We start from the raw sequence: 17,502 nt of genomic DNA, 5'->3' as shown, positions 1-17,502 counted from the left end.
CTGTTGGAAAGAGCTCCACGCATCGGTACGCTCCAGCGGCGACGCTGGCAAGCTTTTTGTAAAACAATCCTTCACGCTTCCCCCCCACCCCCTCAAGAATGTCACGTACGTAGTCTCCCCTCCGACTCCAATACCTTTTAAGAAACCTTTTACGGAAATTAGATGGTAAAATTTTGAAGGAAGCTGGTTTTAGGATTTGCGAGGCCCATGTGCGGCAAAGTAACGCGTGCCTCCCTAGTGTGCATATGTTTGGCTTCTGCTGAAGGCAGCACCTACAGTATGATATGTTCCACTGCATCATGGGAAGTTAATTTACAATAATTTTTCCTGAGTAAGTTAAGAGACAAATAATTCTGATGTGTAGTATATGAATGGTAACACTATAGAGTGTTAAACTATGATGGAGACTTTTTTTTATAAAAGCGTACAGCGTCAACTTAATCCCTGCTACAAACTCACCATGTTGACATACTAGAGAGGGCGAGAGGAAACACTGTACACAGTATCACACAACTGCAGACGTAGGGGTTTGCGCCAGTCTGCAATTTAGGCACGTGACGACAGACTTGCTCAGCTGCAGTCGGTAAGAACATTATTTTGGCTTTCAAGACCTCAAGGACTTAACAGAGATTACTTTAGAAGTAAACATTGCGTAATAGCCCATCCTGACAGACATATAAATCCTTGTTGAAAACATGTCATGTGTCCCCCCCCCCCCCCACCCCTTCTCTCTAATGATGGAAGCCTACAAGTTACAGAATGCAAAATAATGCGCCTTAAAAAAATCTCCTCCGGCTTTTCCAACTGTACTTTGAGGACTCAATAAACACCAGAAAAATAAAACTGTGATAAGAGTACCTGCTTGTAGTCATTGTTTGACACAGACATGCAGCTTGTATTTATGATGGAGAGAACGTAATTATGGATAAACCAGCCTGCTTCAAATCTAGGTTACTTTGTTATATTGTATTGAGAGAAAACACAGAATTCCGTAGCTACCAAAACTGTGTGGGCCCTTTCAGATGCAAAATGCCCCATCTGTTCTAATTGGTCAAACTTTAACACACAATTAGGGAGGCTGTTCCCCAACAATGGCCACCCATATTGCACAAACTCTGCTGTGCCTAACAGCCATTCACTACTGATAAAGAGCTAAATATGCAGAGACGTGCTATAGAGATCTTTATTTCTAAGGTGAGCAGAGGCCCTCGTGAGCATGAGGCCCTGTGCAACCAAAGTTTCAGCTCATGTTGTGCGCTGGACCAGACCGTGACCTATCCCCCCCACCCCCCACCAATCCCCCAGAACACCCCTATCCCTTTCTTTAACACCCAAACCACTGCTCTACCCTAACTCTTACCCAGACACTTAATCTACCCTAAGTACTAGTCCCGGGCAGAGTTTGGGGGTCAGGCCTTGCTCCTGGAGGTCACCACAGACTGATCCGAGAGCAAGGCCATTGGGAGAGGCAAACTTACTCATGTGGGGGCATCTAACTTCTTTACGCATTCTAATGAGACTATGCTGGTGCAGCTTCAATGTTACAGGCAGTTACTTCTCTCATTCACGTTTGAACCGGACCCACATTTATTTTCTTTCCTTCTTGTCATCGATACTGATTTTGCCTGCGCTGCTGAAGTTTCTTCTTCACAATGAAATGAATGCACAAAAATAAAATAAACGGGCTCTGGGCCACCATTTATTTGCTTACCTTTTTGTGCATCTATTTCCATATTGCCCACGCCGTTGCAGTGCCCTCTTCCCGGACTGCAACAGCGCGAGCAAAATGGATATGAAAGCACAAAAAGGGATGAAACTAAATGGCAGCCCAGGTGCCGGGGCAGGAAGTGAGGAAGGCATGGGGGGATATTCAAGCGGAGAAACTTGCCCCTTGTACTCTCCTCTGGTCTTGTGCACCGCCCAGCTGCGTCACGCCCGAAACAGCCATGAAGAGCTGATTGGACAAAGAGCAAATGCTTCTCCCATCAGCCCTTTAAGCATTGTCCGGTGACTCCCGCTTCTGCCCCCAGCCAATCCTATCATGTGGGGGCGGGACAGGAAGTTTGTGGCTGCTAGTGTGTGGGTGGGTCCAGCACAGCATAGGCTGCATATTTTCTTTTTCTTTATCACTTCCGTTCCGTTTTGTTTTTCTCCCAATTCTGTGGGGTGGCCTGCTGTGGTGGGGCCTGTAGTAGGCCTGTGGTGTCTGGGGGTATGGCCCTAAACGAGGGTCGGGCTGGAGCCCCCGCTTCAGCTCGGGCCGCCTGGGCCTCGCCCACCTCTACTAAATACTAATCAAACCCCAACATCATTAGTCCTCCCACAAACACCCTGACCCTAACCCTTACCCTAATGCTAACCAAAATCTTTACTCTCACGCTAACCCATATCCTTACACGAAACCATATCCTAATACTAAAACAGGCAATCACTAAACTCACCTTAACCCTTATACGCATACTACAAGTTTCTTTTCCAATGCATTTTTGTACAACTTTTTGCTTTGCGATTTTTTTTACTGCCGAGGTATTTATTTTTTTAAACCACCATTTTTCACTGACTACATTTTTGTTGGCACCGTTTTCACTGGTTACCGAGTTAAATGGTATTGCTACCCTTTCCTCCCAAAAATGTCGGTCACATGTTATGTGATTCTGTCAGTTATGTTGGGGTGCTTTACTGCTGCCATGCTAAGAGGTGTGGGTGAATGAGAGACATGCATAGTGCAAAACCTCAAGCTGAATTACCCCAACTCTCACTTACTGTGCACAGGAAGTTACACTTATCATATAGAGCGCCAAATACTGGTATGTTTAGCTTATTTCTAAGAACATTTTGCTTTCTGTGCCTTTGCATCGCATCTATAGCTTATTTTTGGTGGGAGACCATTACCATCTTGTCTTCCCTTTGAAGTCTATTTGAGAGAGGCATGTCACCCTCAATCTTGTCCATGTCCCTCTTTCCCTTTTTCCTAGGCCGATGTCCTCCAACCCACTTAATTCCTTACCTAACTATGCCCAACTCCCAGGGCTCAAGTAGAGGGTACACGCAGGGGGGGGGGCAGAGTCCACCCACTTTATTCAGAGGGTGGACTCAGCCCCCCAGCTAAAATGAGAAACATTGAATATCCTCTTTGAATTTATGAATTAAAGCCAACCTCAGGGATCAAACCGCAGTCGTCAGGTTTGCGGCCGGACTCTTTACCATTGCAGTATATTGAAAAATAACAAAGAACTAAAGGTGAAATGTCCCATTTTGGTACTGGAAGTCCCATGGAAAACATTTGTATTGGTTATTGGAGTTTAACATGCACACCTTTTAACGTTTAGAAAAACAGTATTGGAATTAATTATCCTGTCTTGGTTTTGTGTGTGTGCTGATTTTATCAAAGGCAAATGCCATTCGTCCTATGCAATTTGGGAGGTTATGCAAACCCAATGTAATGAAATGTTCATATTTCACCTTGATATGCTAATTTCTGGCGACCTCACATCCAATTGTGTTTGTATACAAGTCCCCCCACTTTAATTTGTAGGACTTGACCCCTGCCCACTCCAACCTCTTCCTGCTCATGACCTTGATCACGGAGCATCAATTTGGCAAGTCCCTGTGTTGCGCGACCTCCTTTTTGGCTGTTCCGTTCCATACATGCTTGCCACATCGTACCGGGCCATGGATGCCTTGTGATGCATGCAGTCACGGATGTGGAAGACCCTCATGTCATTGGAGTGGTGCTTTTGCTGTGAGTATAAAGTGCTGAGGGGTAGGAATCTCAAGTGCTTTGCTGACGGTCACATACAGTTTGGCAAGCGGACGAAGCCAGATCCAGAGCCGGGGCCTCCTAATTCGGAATTTGGATGCACGTCCAGCTATTCTTACAGTTAATTTCAGGTTGTTGAATTATATAATCACAGTTGAAACCTAATTGTCCACGCGGTGGATGAACAGAACGCAGGCTACAGGTAGTCCTCACGTGGGTGATCAGACCCTGATGATTGTGAAAGTTTGAGGCCATATCTCCTGCACTCCTTATCACTCCTGAGTAATACACTTTACCTACAGTGACGTCATTTGACTGTTACAATAGGTGCCAGCTGGTGCCCCAGGCCTCTCCTTTGCTACCTGTGGAACTGCTCTTGCAACCCCCATGGGGCTAAAGTGTGCATGGGCAGCGGCCAGGCACAGCAGGGAAATGGTCAATTTTAGCTAAACTAAAAAGAGCGTAAAGCAAAGATCTTACTCCCCAAATGAGGCTGCTTGGGATTAGTGTGACCCTCATATGCATGGTTCACTGACTACAGCTCCCTGTAGAGCCAATAGTAGACGGTATACGTAGATTTAATCACAGACCATTACGGGGAATCCGATTTCATCATATTTTTTTTGAACAAATTTGACTGAAAATATAAATGGGGGGTTGGGATGGGTTATTAATTAAGGTGGGGGGGTAAGGGGGTTGCATTTATTTTTGGTGACATTCATTTAAAAAAAACACATTTAAAATAACCCCCAAAAGGATAGTATCGGATTCGCAGTAATCAATGCGATGAAATCATGTAGATCCGTAGATGGTATACGTAGACCTCATCGCAGACCATTACTGCGAATCCGATTTAATCTTAACTTTTTTAACAAATGTCACAGAAAATATAAATGGGGGCGGGGTTGGGCTGAGGTATTAATTAAGGTAGGGGAAGTAGGAGGGGGACTGCGAGGGTCTCCCCCGGTAAATTTTCGGGGACATTGTTAAAAAATTATTTTAGAAAACCCCAAAAAATGATAGAATTGGATTTGCAGTAGTAGATCCATAGTAGACAATGGCTATGCAAGTAATACCCGTAGAAAACTCCTAAAGGCTGCAAAGCCTGAACTAAAAAAGGTCATGATGTATTGTCCCGCGAGGATAGCTCTAGGGCAATGTGCTCGCCTTGGAAACAAGCCGACACAAAGCAACACAGGTTTGATACCTGGGTTCGCGCTTAGAAACCTCTGGGTATTAAGCGTGTTATAAAAGCAACTAAGACATATTCCTGTAACAGCGCCTCGATGCCGTGGGCTGTGTGAGCGCTTTAAAAACGCAAGAAAAAAAACGCGAGGAATTATATATGCATTGGCCAGGTCTGATAATCTTGATTTCGCTGTCATTTTGACATCAGGGCTGTGACATCCTCTGATGTAATAGGACTCAAGGTTAAGTAGCAGGTTCACTGCCCTTGGCTGGCATGGGGAGAAGAGGTGTTGTAGATGTGCTGGGGAAGGCAATCAGCCCCCCTTTACCCCAAACCCAGCCCTCTACCCCCAATCTCAACCACAGCACAGCGTGCAGCTGTGCGCTTTGAGGTGCAGAGTGGAGGAAGCAGTGTCTTCTCTACTTAACTCCTGAAATACCCTTACAGCAAAGCCTGCCAGAACCCTAGTGACCGACAATTTTCCTGGCCAAATGTGGACCGTTTTAATGACTCTGCTAGAGTTTTAACCAAAACACTAATTTAACCAAGATCGCTTCTAAAAGTCTGAATTTCCCATACATTTACAATCAGGCCGTGCTAAATACGCAATCAAATAAGTGTTCGAGACAAAATACTTTCTGGCCCCTGTGCCAGGTTGCAGTAGAAGCTCACCGCCATCTATGGCCATCAACTACCGCAGCTCCACAAAAGTGTCAACATATTTGGGTTTGTAGTTTAAGCCCCCACTGGCTCTCTGGGAGTGATGGGTGCACTCCCCATGGCAGATGTGCCACTTACAAATGCTAGTCAGGTTAATATAAAATAACATAGCAACCATGCCAGATGTGTCTTGAAATGAGACACCAGATGTTTAACTGTTTCTTTAACACATACATCATCCTCACTCTCCACTGATTCTATAGGTGGGAGGTTTAAGTGTTTAGCCACAGATAATAGAGCAAAAGTCTTCCTTGCTCTAGGAAATTGATAAGCAAATGCAGAGACACTCATTACTGAATGGATGAGCTTGCCTCTCAAACATGGCAACAAGATCTACTTGCACAAGGCCACATTCAGTCCCACAGCATTGCGGCTGCCCACTTCACCACAAGCCTGAGCCATCAATCTTCCTGTGCCAGTACTCTAGTGCTGCCAGTTATTGCAGGAGCAGAGTGGGCCAATGTCATGCAGGCTGACTGGAGCATTACGCGGGAATGGACAGCCTAAACCACCAGCACTGCCACCTTCCAGCTCCACCAGGGAAGAACCGGTGTGTGATAAAATTGGTGCACATATTTAAAATGAATTTGTATAAGACATTAATGGCCACTTTCCTCGTGCCTTCACAACAGTATCTCCAGACATCCTCCGGCAGCTCACATCCCAGCGAGAGTTCCCATTTCTCCCGTGGGGAGGCGCTGACCCGGCACCCAGCATTGATGCACATTGCGTACATAATTGTGACCACTTTTTTGTGGCAGCCTCCGTGGAGTATCTTATCTAGTATTGGCCTAAGGGAGGTTGACTGGGAAACGTTGGGAACACCTGTTTCACGGAGTTTCGCAGCCGGAAGTACAGAAACACACCCAGAGCTGTGAGGTCCCTCCTGTTCCGTACCTCCGTCAACGTTATAAACTGCCCACTCGGGAACATGTCCCGGAAACAGTTCAACTTCACACGTTTCATAAACATAACAGAACTCCTTTCCTAGTAAGGGGAATCCCTGGTATATAAGTAACCAGCAGTTCCAGAGAGTAAATGACCTCGCCCCTTGATTTGCCATCAATTCCAGTCCACACCCTACAAGTGAGTCACACCATGTCGTGTACTTTGAGGGTTCTATCAGGTACTCTCAGGATCATGGACCTTAGAGGAATGGAGATGCCAACGCTATCTCCACGTCCACAGGTTCTCCGTCTTCCCGATCCTTGTACCAATATGAGAGAAATCCTGCCTGGGCTACATCATAATAGATCTCAAGGTCAGGTAGCGCTAGCCCGCCCACTTCCTGTGCAGTGGTGCCACTAATTTATTCCACAAGACTCTAGTCCGATTCCCCACCCAGATAAACTGTAATATCGCAGATCTTAGGTCACAAAAGTATTCTTTTGGCAGTGCTATGGAACGTTGAGGAACACATGCAGAAACGTAGGTTACAGCACCATTTTGATCAGGGAAATCCTACCGTAGAGGTTGAGAGGCAGAGTCATCCACCCGTTCATCGCTCTTTTGGCCTGCTCGAGTAGTCTTTGGTGGTTGTGCTTATATAGAACAGTAGGGTTGTGGGCTATACTAACCCCTAAGTATCTCGTCTGTTCAAAGTGCCACTGAAACCCCCACACATCTACGTATGATTGCACTATGTTCATCATTGGGAAAGGGACCAATTTCATGGGGTTGATCCTGAGCCCTGAGAAATCCCCAAATGTCAGTACATCCTGCAATATTGGGTCGAGATTGCGTATGGGGTCAGATACAAAAAGAACCATATCATCTGCATAGAGCAACATCCCCTCCCTGTGTTTCCACAGCTACACCCCCCTGCGTATGTGCTGCTTCCATGATCGCCTCCGCCAGTGGCTCTATCACCAGTGCGAACAACAGCGGTGACAGGGGGCACCCCTGTCTGGTTCCCATTTCCAATGCTATGCTAGGACTGAGCAGTCCATTTACTCAAATCCTAGCCTGCGGTACTGTGTTCTGTAGTGACACTAGCGAAATAAACTGCTCCTCCAACCCCATCTTATGCAGCACTGCAAACATAAATGGCCACTCCACCGAGTCGAATGGTTTGGTGGCGTCCAGTAGTGCAGCTACTGCAGACTGCTCTTGTTGCAGTGCAGACATCAGTCCGAACATCCTGGGGAGACCATGGGAGGTAGAGCGGCCCTGTATAAACCCAGACAGATCAGCTTTTACCATTCCCTGCATGAGAGGTGCCAATCTGGATGCCAATATTCTGGCAAGGATTTTGTTATCTAGGTTAATAAGAGATATGGGTCGATGAGAGGAGCAGTCATTCGGGGCCTTATCTGGTTTAAGCAGTATTGTTACCACTGCTTCTCTCAGAGACTCCGGTAACTGCCCATCTCTCAAACTACGGTGATACATCTGAAGCAAATGGAGGCGGAGCCTCTCTGCGTAATGTTTGTAGAATTCTGCAGTAAACCCGTCCGGCCTGGGGGATTTCCCTGATGGGAGGGATCCTATTGCCCCAAGAACCTCTTCCAGAGAGATTGGACGACCCAGCCATTCCGGCTCGTGTGTGCACCAGTAAAGGGCAACATTTCCAGATAGTCATTAAGTGCTTGCTGAGGCACCCGAACCTGAGAGGAGTACAATTACCCATAGAACTGGCAGAACTCCTGAACAATCTCTAGATCTGCAAACCTCTCTGTTCCGATGGTATCTTTTATTGACGTCACTCGATCTTTGGGGTTATTTGATTTTACCACTATGGCCAGCCACCTACCCGGTCTCTGCCCGTCCCTGTATTGCCAAACTGCAGCTCTCTCCAGGAGGAATTTTACCACTCTGTGTGTTAGGTTATTGAATAACTGCAGCTATTTCTTGATTTCCACTTGTTCTGAAGGTGCCAATGTGGGTTACCCTGCCTGTAGTCCCCTTATATGGGCCTCAGCTCCAGCTATATCACTCCTTATTTGTTTCAATACCCACAATTCCTTTGAAATACACTCCCCCTGATTACACACGTAAAGCTCTCCCATAGGGTCACAGCTGTCTCAACCGTTCCAACATTGATCTAAAAAATGTGTCTATTGCTCCCGACAGAGCTTACCGGAACACTACATCCGTCAATCCCTTGCTTTTAAACACCCATGGCTTTTTCCCCACTCCCCTGCCCGGACAGCCGCTAACACTGGAGCATGGTCTGATAGAGTACACGCTAGGATGCACACCTCATTGACCCTGCCCATCAGTGTGTGGGAAACCAGGAAGTAATCCAATCGGGATGCTGAGCTGTGCACAGAGGAGTGGAGAGCAAATTCTTTTGCCCCTTGGTTCCTGATCCGCAAAACATCGGTCACCACCCACATTGATCATATGTCTTGTAATTTACTAGTCACCTTAGGTGCCAGGCGATGGGCTCCTACCGTGCGGTCCAGGTTTGGTTCCATGACCTGTTAAAGTCACCCACCCAAATTATCTCCCCAGAGGGCAATGTCCCCAATTGCTGATCAATCCACACCAGTGTTTACACTGTGTCTTGATTGGGGCCATAGTAGTTGACCAATGTGTGCACTCAGCCCTGTATGAGCCCCTGCACCACCATGCCTCTCCCGTCCCGGACTTTGACCATCCTTGTGAAGCGAAACCCAAGAGTGATGTGGATGAGAATGCACACACCCTTGGATTATTAGGAGTAGGACAAGAAGTACCAGTGGCAACCCCAACACCTCCCAAATTTTGACTTTGTGTCCGATGTCAAGTGCATCTCTTGTAGAAATGCAATGTCCACTTTATGTCTTTGCATATATAAGAGCACCTTGCGGATTTTGGATGGACAATTTAGGCCCCTTACATTCCAAGTCATGTTTCTAAGTGACCCTGACATCACCCATCCAAACCCCTGGTCTGAGCACATATTGCACTTTTAGCACTGTACACATTAGTATGAAACTGTGCAACGCCATAAGCACAATGATCTACAATACTTATGTATGCAGAGCTCTTCAACCTCTGTCATAACCCTCTGTCTGCTCACCCAAGCTCCCCGGGCCAACCTTGTCACTGCACCACCTGAATTGGAAACCCTCCGTCTCGACAATAGTGGTACACCCATTGACCATTTAGGTTGGCAGTACAACTTGCAGTTCCACCGTCCAACCCCAGTTAAACCCCAAATTCAACCCTTCCGATCCCTCCAGCTCCCCGTCCCCCACTGACAATCCCAATCTGTCAGTAATCCGATCCCTTGTCCCCACCCCCAGCTGACAACTCCAACTAATCAGCATCGCCTTCTCGCCCCTTAACAAACAAATGCTTCCACTTGAGGGATGGCTAGATGCCCAGCCTTCTCTGGTACCTCAGCTAATTTGACTTTCGTGCCTTGGCTAATCATCACAGCCCTGCCCTCTATTCACATCACAGGCAGGGGCAGGTAAGTGTCACCTATTGTTTCCCCAGTGTCTAGGCTTCTGTGGCAATTGTTTGAGAACCATGTTGGCTTGCTCCAGGGTGTGGAACAATAGTGTGCACTCTCCATGCTCGATTCTTAGTATGGCCAGGAACATCACAGCATAGCGTTTGCCTCCCTCCCACAGTCGTTTTTTCACCTCCATGTAGGTTCTTCCAGATGTTGGCACATTATCAGAGTCGTCAGAGTCGGGGAAGAGTTTGATGGTGTCACCCTTGTGTATGTCACAGTCCCCTTTTCTCTGGCTTTTTCGAAGGGCTAGATCAATAACCCGATAATTAAGCATTTGGCTATGATTGGGTGTGCAGGGGGCCCCAGGTATTGGTTTCCTTCCTCTTGGAAGTCGATGTGCTCTTTCCACAATGAATACCATCGAGAATCCATCCCATCCTAGTGCTCCTCTCAGGATCTCCTCAACTGATGGTTCCATGAATCTTTGCTCTACTGTTTCAGGTACTCCTATTATTCACAGGTAGTTACTCCTAGATTTAGATTTGAGATCCTTCTGTTTATCAGTGAGTTCTTTGATTGCCCGCTTCGCTAATGTCATTTCTCTAGAGGTCGACGCTGTTTCATCCTCTACCGTGGAGATTAGTCCCTCCGCTTCATCCAGTCTCTACCCATGCTTGTCAAGACGAACCTGCATGTGGTCCACCTTGCATGTTAGTGTGTCCATTTTGCCTTCAAGAGACTGTATATTGTTTTGTAACTGTTTAAACATTTCCTTGATGTCACGGAAAGCGACCGAAGTATCGTGGGTCATGGGTTGGGTACTCCCCTCTGGTAGATCCTCCAAAATCTTACTGGTTTTTGCTTGGTATAGGGTGTCAAATTGAAGCTTGCATTGCTGTTTCCCCCCTTTGCTTGCTCTTGACATATTGCCAGATGTCCAGGACTTGGTAGTTTCTCCTTTGCTATCCCCTCTGTTTAGTCTGGGAGTAGTTCCCCAGTCTGAGTGCAGCTATTCAGCCCGTTATCTCCTGTTACAAGCCCGGCCCCTCGCTGAAGTTCTAGTGTACCCGCATTCCTTGGCACAGTCGCTCTGTCTGCGAGTCTTGCCAGTGACCGGGAGTAGGCACCAGTTTCTGACGTGTCCTCTCCCGCGACCACCCCTTATAGCTTTGGGGAGTTAATGCTTGACTAGTTGGTGTGTGGGCCCGAAGGGAGTGACCAGCCTGCTGTCGCGTCTGGGGCACTTAAATGCAGCTCTGTTGTAGCAACTCCAGTGCCCCAGACCTTGTTTGACCAGCAGGTGCTGTGCTTCAACACGCACCCGGGAGCCTCTTCCTCGCTTCTTATTTGTATGTTGTTGCTTCCCCAGCCAGTTCCGTTTATTTCTCCAGTTGGGAGTGCCTGATCCCAGAGGGTGGGCCCCTTTATCAGTGTATTGCCTAAGGGGGTGTGTGGGCTAGTGACTGTGCTTACCCTGCTATCTCCATTCCCCGCTTGAGTTAGCAGATTCTGCACACACACACCAAAGTCTGTGATTCTCAGTTTCCTTACTGTGCCTCCCGGAGAGCCTCTAGTGGTCACCCCCACCATCAGTGCCCAATCCTTGCAATGCAGATGGAAGGAGTCCAAGTCCAGCCTGCGGGGTGAGTGCATGTCAGATATGCCCACATATGTAATGGCCGGTCCCGCAGTGCAAGGGCGCCTGTCTTGCTTCTCCTCCTCACCGGGTATGATTTTGCCATTGGTCGGGCCTCCACTGGGTCTGTGCCGGATTGGCCCGAAGAGGGGCTGGTAGGGCGCGCCTGGCCGCTCTGATGCTCCCAGCTCACTCAAGTTGGCGGGCACTTGTCTGCCTGGCTTCTCTTTGGTTGTGCCGCCGACGGCTGACTCGGCGCCACCCTGCATGGCATTGTCTTTCACTTCAAGCATGTTGTGCACCTCCGCTGCTTTACTGCAGGCCTTCCAGGAGATGCGTTGTGGCCTATGCCTCCATGGCGAGCCGCGGCCTCAAACGTACCCCCGTTGCCCGCACCTCATCACTCGTTAGGTATGTCCCTCTTGGGGCGGCCTCGGCCATAGGAGAACCCTGTGGCAGCGCCGCGGCTACGGAGGGGGGAGGAAGGGACACTGGTCCCTCTGTGCATAACTCCACTTCCCAGGGATTAATGGCCAACAGATTTCATATGACTGCCGGCGGGACCTTTGCAAATCCCCACACTGCTTAAACTTATGTCATTTTACCACAAGGACAACAGGATCTTGTCCAGATTGATAGAGGTAACGGGAGCTCACAGGTCCGCAGTCATCTTGGCTGGGCTCTCTAGCGCCCTCTACATGCAATCTTTTTTAGCACAGACTAAAGAAGGGCAGTGTTGGGGTGCACATGGATCGAAGAGTATGTTGGTAATGGGGGAGCCTCTTCCTGCATGCAGTGCTAAAAAAAAGCTATTGTGCATCCTCCTCGCCATACAATTTAACTGTACAAGGCGTTTGACTTGATTTAGCCTAGATTGTTAACTTCAGTGATGTAATTTCCTGGAACGCGGGTGGGGTGGGGGGGTCAAATGTTAAATTACATTCTTTGCTGTGATACCATTAAGCAGTGGCAGCTGGTGACTTTGAAAGGTGGTGGGCATAAATTTAGTAGGGTGAATTTGGAAGCAATCAAGCCAGAACCATGCAGTAGGTGCACCTCGCTGAACAGTCAGCCACACAGGCTAACATTTCAAGGGGAACTAACCCTTCAAATGTTGGGAGAGGAGCTTGGGAAACGGGCACACTTACTTGTGTGCGGGGCATGTACTTCTTTACACATTGCAATGAGACTCTCTTGGTGACGCTTCAATGTTAAAAGCGGTTAACTCTCTCCATTTCTGAAACCCCACACTTAAGGAGTGCTGTGGGAATGAGCTATCTATTGTCCCCCGCTACATTCCAATCACTCCCCTGCATACAAGTGCTCACCCCACATCACCATTTCAATTGCCTATAAATACATACCTAAGAATGCAGGTGCTAACAGTGAAATGCTTTATGTTATTAATTGCAGGGCCTTTGTTAACAGCAAACCACAGGCACCGATGTCGCTCAGACTCGTTCACCTGCACTGTTTTTGTTTGTTACCCTCTGCTCTGAGGTCTCTGCAGAACTGTGGATGCTGGGAGCATTTTGCAACCCAACCACAGGTTGATCTTCACACAGGACTATACAAAGTTAAACGTTCCCATTCCGGACTTGTCATCAATCAATCAAGGCCAGATCCTGCATGAAAAATGGCCTAGCTGTAAAACAACGTTACAGGTCAGAAGAGGCACAAATATCGGGCCAGTTGGCAGCTCTGCTGCTGCTGCACATGTTATACTGCGCAGTGCAGCTGATGCAGTGCAATGTGTCAAGTTGCCAGATCACATCCAGGTGGCAGAAATGCCAGTAAGATTGTGTCATGAGGTCAGATAGCACAGCAAGCTAAGCGCTCACCCCTTATATCTGCGTATAGCCTGCTGTGGCAGGAATGAATCCCGGCAGGGCCAAACTCAGCCTTCCATCCTTCTGAGGTCAATAAATGAGCACCACACACCGTGTGTAATAATAAGCAGCGCTCAGATGCCTGAGGGTTTGCAGCGCTATGTAAATGCTAAATTATTATTATTAAATGGCTGAGGTTTGGGCCGTTCATGAACACTCCATATTATATTACTTTAAAGAGAAGAGGAACGTACAAAAACCTGGAACATGCCATCCTATTTCACTGCCACACATGCATGCCCCACCTCTTTGCAACATGTCATCAATAAAGGTCAGACTTGGACTGGGGCATAACATTGTCTCGGGCACCAATGTAAATGTGTCCCACAGTTGCAAATGGTAATTCATTCCTTTTGTGACACTGTTTGAATAGTACCCAAGGGGCAGTATTGTGATAAAATGTGATGCAAATTGTGCATGTGAAAGAATATTTATTCAGCAACACTGGTCAAAACGATTAGGCGCATAGTGAAGTAACTCAAACTGGCCCACATTGGCTAAAAAGTGGGCCCCTTTGACCCAAAAAAAAAGTGGGCCACACCAGTATGTTGAGTTTTTTGGTTCGACCATGGGCCTATTGCCCTATAGGCCAGTCCGGGCCTGATAAAGGTTTGATCCTGAGACCTGCCTAAATGCGTGTGTACATGTGTAGAAGCATATCTTAATGCACTATGCAAACAGAGACATGCATAGAAGCACGTGCAGATGTATGGAGCTGTACAATGGCACATCCCTAAATACATGTTCGAAAACATATGTATTCATACCTGAAAAAAATGCATGTAGGGAAAAATAGGTAGGAGTGTATAAAACATGTAGCAAGCATGCATCTATACAGGTGAAATCATATATGGGTAGAATCATGCACAAACACATTCATAGGAACAGGTAACATGCAACACATCATCCGTCACTGGATAGCTCGATGCTGCCTGATGCTAATCTGCTCCAAGAATTAAGTAACCCCCTCCCTGCCCCCGCCTTTAATGCGAACGCCACTTTCCCATCCCCCGTCTTCCCGACTTACTCACTGCAACCTTGGGGTCCCCTTTAACACCCTGCGATTCGTCATGGCAACTCCCACTGCTGCCAGGATTTGCTGTCCCAAGGTAAGGTAATGCCGCACCCCCCGCCCAGATCCCCCATGAAGTGGCCAAAGCCCTGACCCCTGCCCTGGGGCTCACTGGACTAACGCTCAAGCGCACACCATGGTCTCTCTGCTCCCCCTTCTCTTCTCTTGATTGTTGGCGCTGCTCAGGCCAGCGAGCTGGCCTGCGCATTGAACGCCCTTCAAGGTATTTAAGGGGTCAGGGAAGGTTCTGGAGCAGGCGACGGTTGGGACGTGAGTTTTAGGTTTCTAATTGACCCATGGTCTTGCCCCCTGTACCATGCTGTGTGTGTCTCTCCACACTGCCGCTGCCACGCTGCCTTCCCCACTCACCACAAGCTCTTTGCCCACCTTCGCCAGTGTCGCCTCCCACTTTACCTCAGTGCATTGCTTCCCCAAGACATTAAAGTCAGCCCATCAGGGGACTTGCTTAAAATCAGAAATAAGCTCCTCCTGGTATCCATTGATGGGGGTTTCCGACCCCTGCAGCACCACTAACTAATTGATCACCGGCAACCCCTCCGGAAAATGCCACACACGTGTGTTCAAAATGTAAACAAGCAAACTCTGTGCTTGTAGGGCACTAGGACCCTGAGGCGCACCCCTGTTCCTTGGCAACTGCCGCCTGGTCTAGGTCCCTCTTTTACAACACCCTTCCTCAACTGGTGCCACTCTCTTTCCGACACCCACTCGCTCCAGGAAAGGAGCCCGACTTCTACACTGCCTCGGTTATCTGGAGAGACTTCGAGGTGTGTCACTTCTGTCATGAATAACTTCCCCGGTGTTCATTAAAAAAAAACATACATTAAATGTATGGATGCACACGTGACTAAGCCTAGAAATGTGCCTAAATCGAGGAAAGGGAACACATTGGATGCATTCACGCATGTTCTGAGATGTTATGTGTTTCTCTATACATGCATGCTCACCAACGAGCACATGCATACATACAAAACGGGGCATTTCGTTTTTGAATGTCACGCAAATTGTAAAACACCGAGATTGCTTGGCTATTGCCTTCATAGCGCTTTGCACACAGACAGCTGGATGAATGAATGCTTAGTGGCTGGTGAATGTCTCCTATGCAAGCCATGAGACCCTGTATCACCCCCGTCCCCCCACCCCCATACGCAGCTACTGACCCCTCCAGGCAGGGGTGCGGGGATTCCCCTACAACACCTGAACAGAATGAGCATAGCTGCTCTCGGTGAGGGGAGGTGGCAGTTCTCGTCACTAAAACGCCCAGCTCTTTGTAGGCAAAGCCCAGGCCTACCAGCGCTCTGTGCGCGATTTTTGGGCGCCCCCCACCCCTCATGCCCGTAGTGTCCCGGTAAGTGCCCTGCTGATCTTTGCTCTAGGGACGTGATTTAGGCGGGAAGTTGGCTGGTGGCAGCACGCAGGATCCCGCAGGGCGGCTGCCGCGACTCGTGCAGTGCTCTCCATCGCACTGCCATGTCAAGTGTCAGTCAATGACGTTCTATTATAGAAAGTCATTGACTGACGCTTTACATCGCGGCGCCGCAGATACAGGGCGCAGCAAGCTCGCAACATGTAAAGGATCATGCCATTGACACGACACTACAAGCAAATGACATGCAGCGAGCCGGCTCTGAAGTGCCCGAACCCCTACGCCCCCCTCCTGTGCATGGATGCAAACATTCCCCGTGTGCACTGTGCAGTTGCCACCTGATGGCGCGTGGCCGTGCACGGAATGAATGAACGCAGGGTGAAATGGAACAACACAAACACGAGTACAATCAGGCCCTATTAATAGGAAGCGGACCTATCGGAGCGGGGAGGAGGCGGGGGGAGAGGGGGAGGACGAACGAGAGATAGCGGGACAGTAACAGAGGGAGCGGAAAGCAAATACCTAGAGAAAGAGAGAGGTCGGGAAGAGGACGGGAGAGGGAGAGAGAGCAATAAAGGCACACGGCGCAGAGAGTGGGACAAGAAAGGGATGAGTTGAACGGGGCAGAGAAGAGAGCGATGAAGGGATACGAGAAAGAGGAACTGAGAGAAAGCCGTGGAGAAAGACAGGCAGGGAAGTCAAGGCAGGGAGATAGGGAGGGACATGGAGAGAGTGCTAGAGATAGAAATGGCCACGGAAAGAGACAAGAAGGTGAGTGAGAAGGCCCGGGAAAAGAAAATAAGACAGGTACAGAGCAAGCGTGAGGGAGGAACTCCAAAAAGTACATGGGCGCGAGAGAGAGGAGGCAGGGCGAGAGGGAAAGGTGGGTGCGATAGCGAGAACGAGTAGGGGGGGGGCATTGAGTGACAGTAGAAAGAGCGAGAGAGGGGGACAACAAGAATATGGAGAGGGGGACAGGCACCCATCCACAGGAAACACGTGTGTACGGCACCGGTATAAAGCACTCACCGTAAATGAATTCCTTCAAGGCACTACAAGGCATGTGCCAAATCAATTAAAAAAAAAAAAAGCCAAATACGTTATAAAAGCCAGGAGTTGCTTAGGAAATTGTAAGGATTTCCCCGAAGTGGTGTGCTGCTGGTACTCGGTCGAAGCGCTACATGAAACACGGGATTATGCAGGCAGTGTATACCAGCACGTGGGCGCTACCCCTCAGCCACTTTGCACGCGCCTTTGTGGAATGCATGCACGCCATGCGGCCACACGTGCCGGATCCCGGGAGTCCCCGGGCACACGCAGAGCCTCTGTTTACTAGTGGGCATTCCGGCGGGCACGGGCTCTGCCACTCCGGGGTGCATTCTTTTCAGTTTGGAGCAATCTGGCAAACACTATTCTCATAACTGCAATCATGCGCCCAGATTCGTAAACACTCTAAGAAATG

General features: G+C 48.5%; 1 protein-coding gene across 1 annotated transcript in view; it reads right to left on the bottom strand.

Moving 5' to 3' along the window:
* The window catches only part of STC2 (stanniocalcin 2), a 74,328-nt gene that overhangs the window by 56,361 nt on the left and 465 nt on the right, over window positions 1-17,502 (bottom strand). The window lies entirely within an intron of this gene.

This window comes from Ambystoma mexicanum, chromosome 3p (genome assembly GCF_040938575.1).
Source record: "Ambystoma mexicanum isolate Mex_15411 chromosome 3p, UKY_AmexF1_1, whole genome shotgun sequence".
NCBI classification, from domain to species: domain Eukaryota; kingdom Metazoa; phylum Chordata; class Amphibia; order Caudata; family Ambystomatidae; genus Ambystoma; species Ambystoma mexicanum.
The sequence above is the reverse complement of the archived record's forward strand: the minus strand, read 5'-3'. Positions and strand labels throughout refer to the sequence as shown.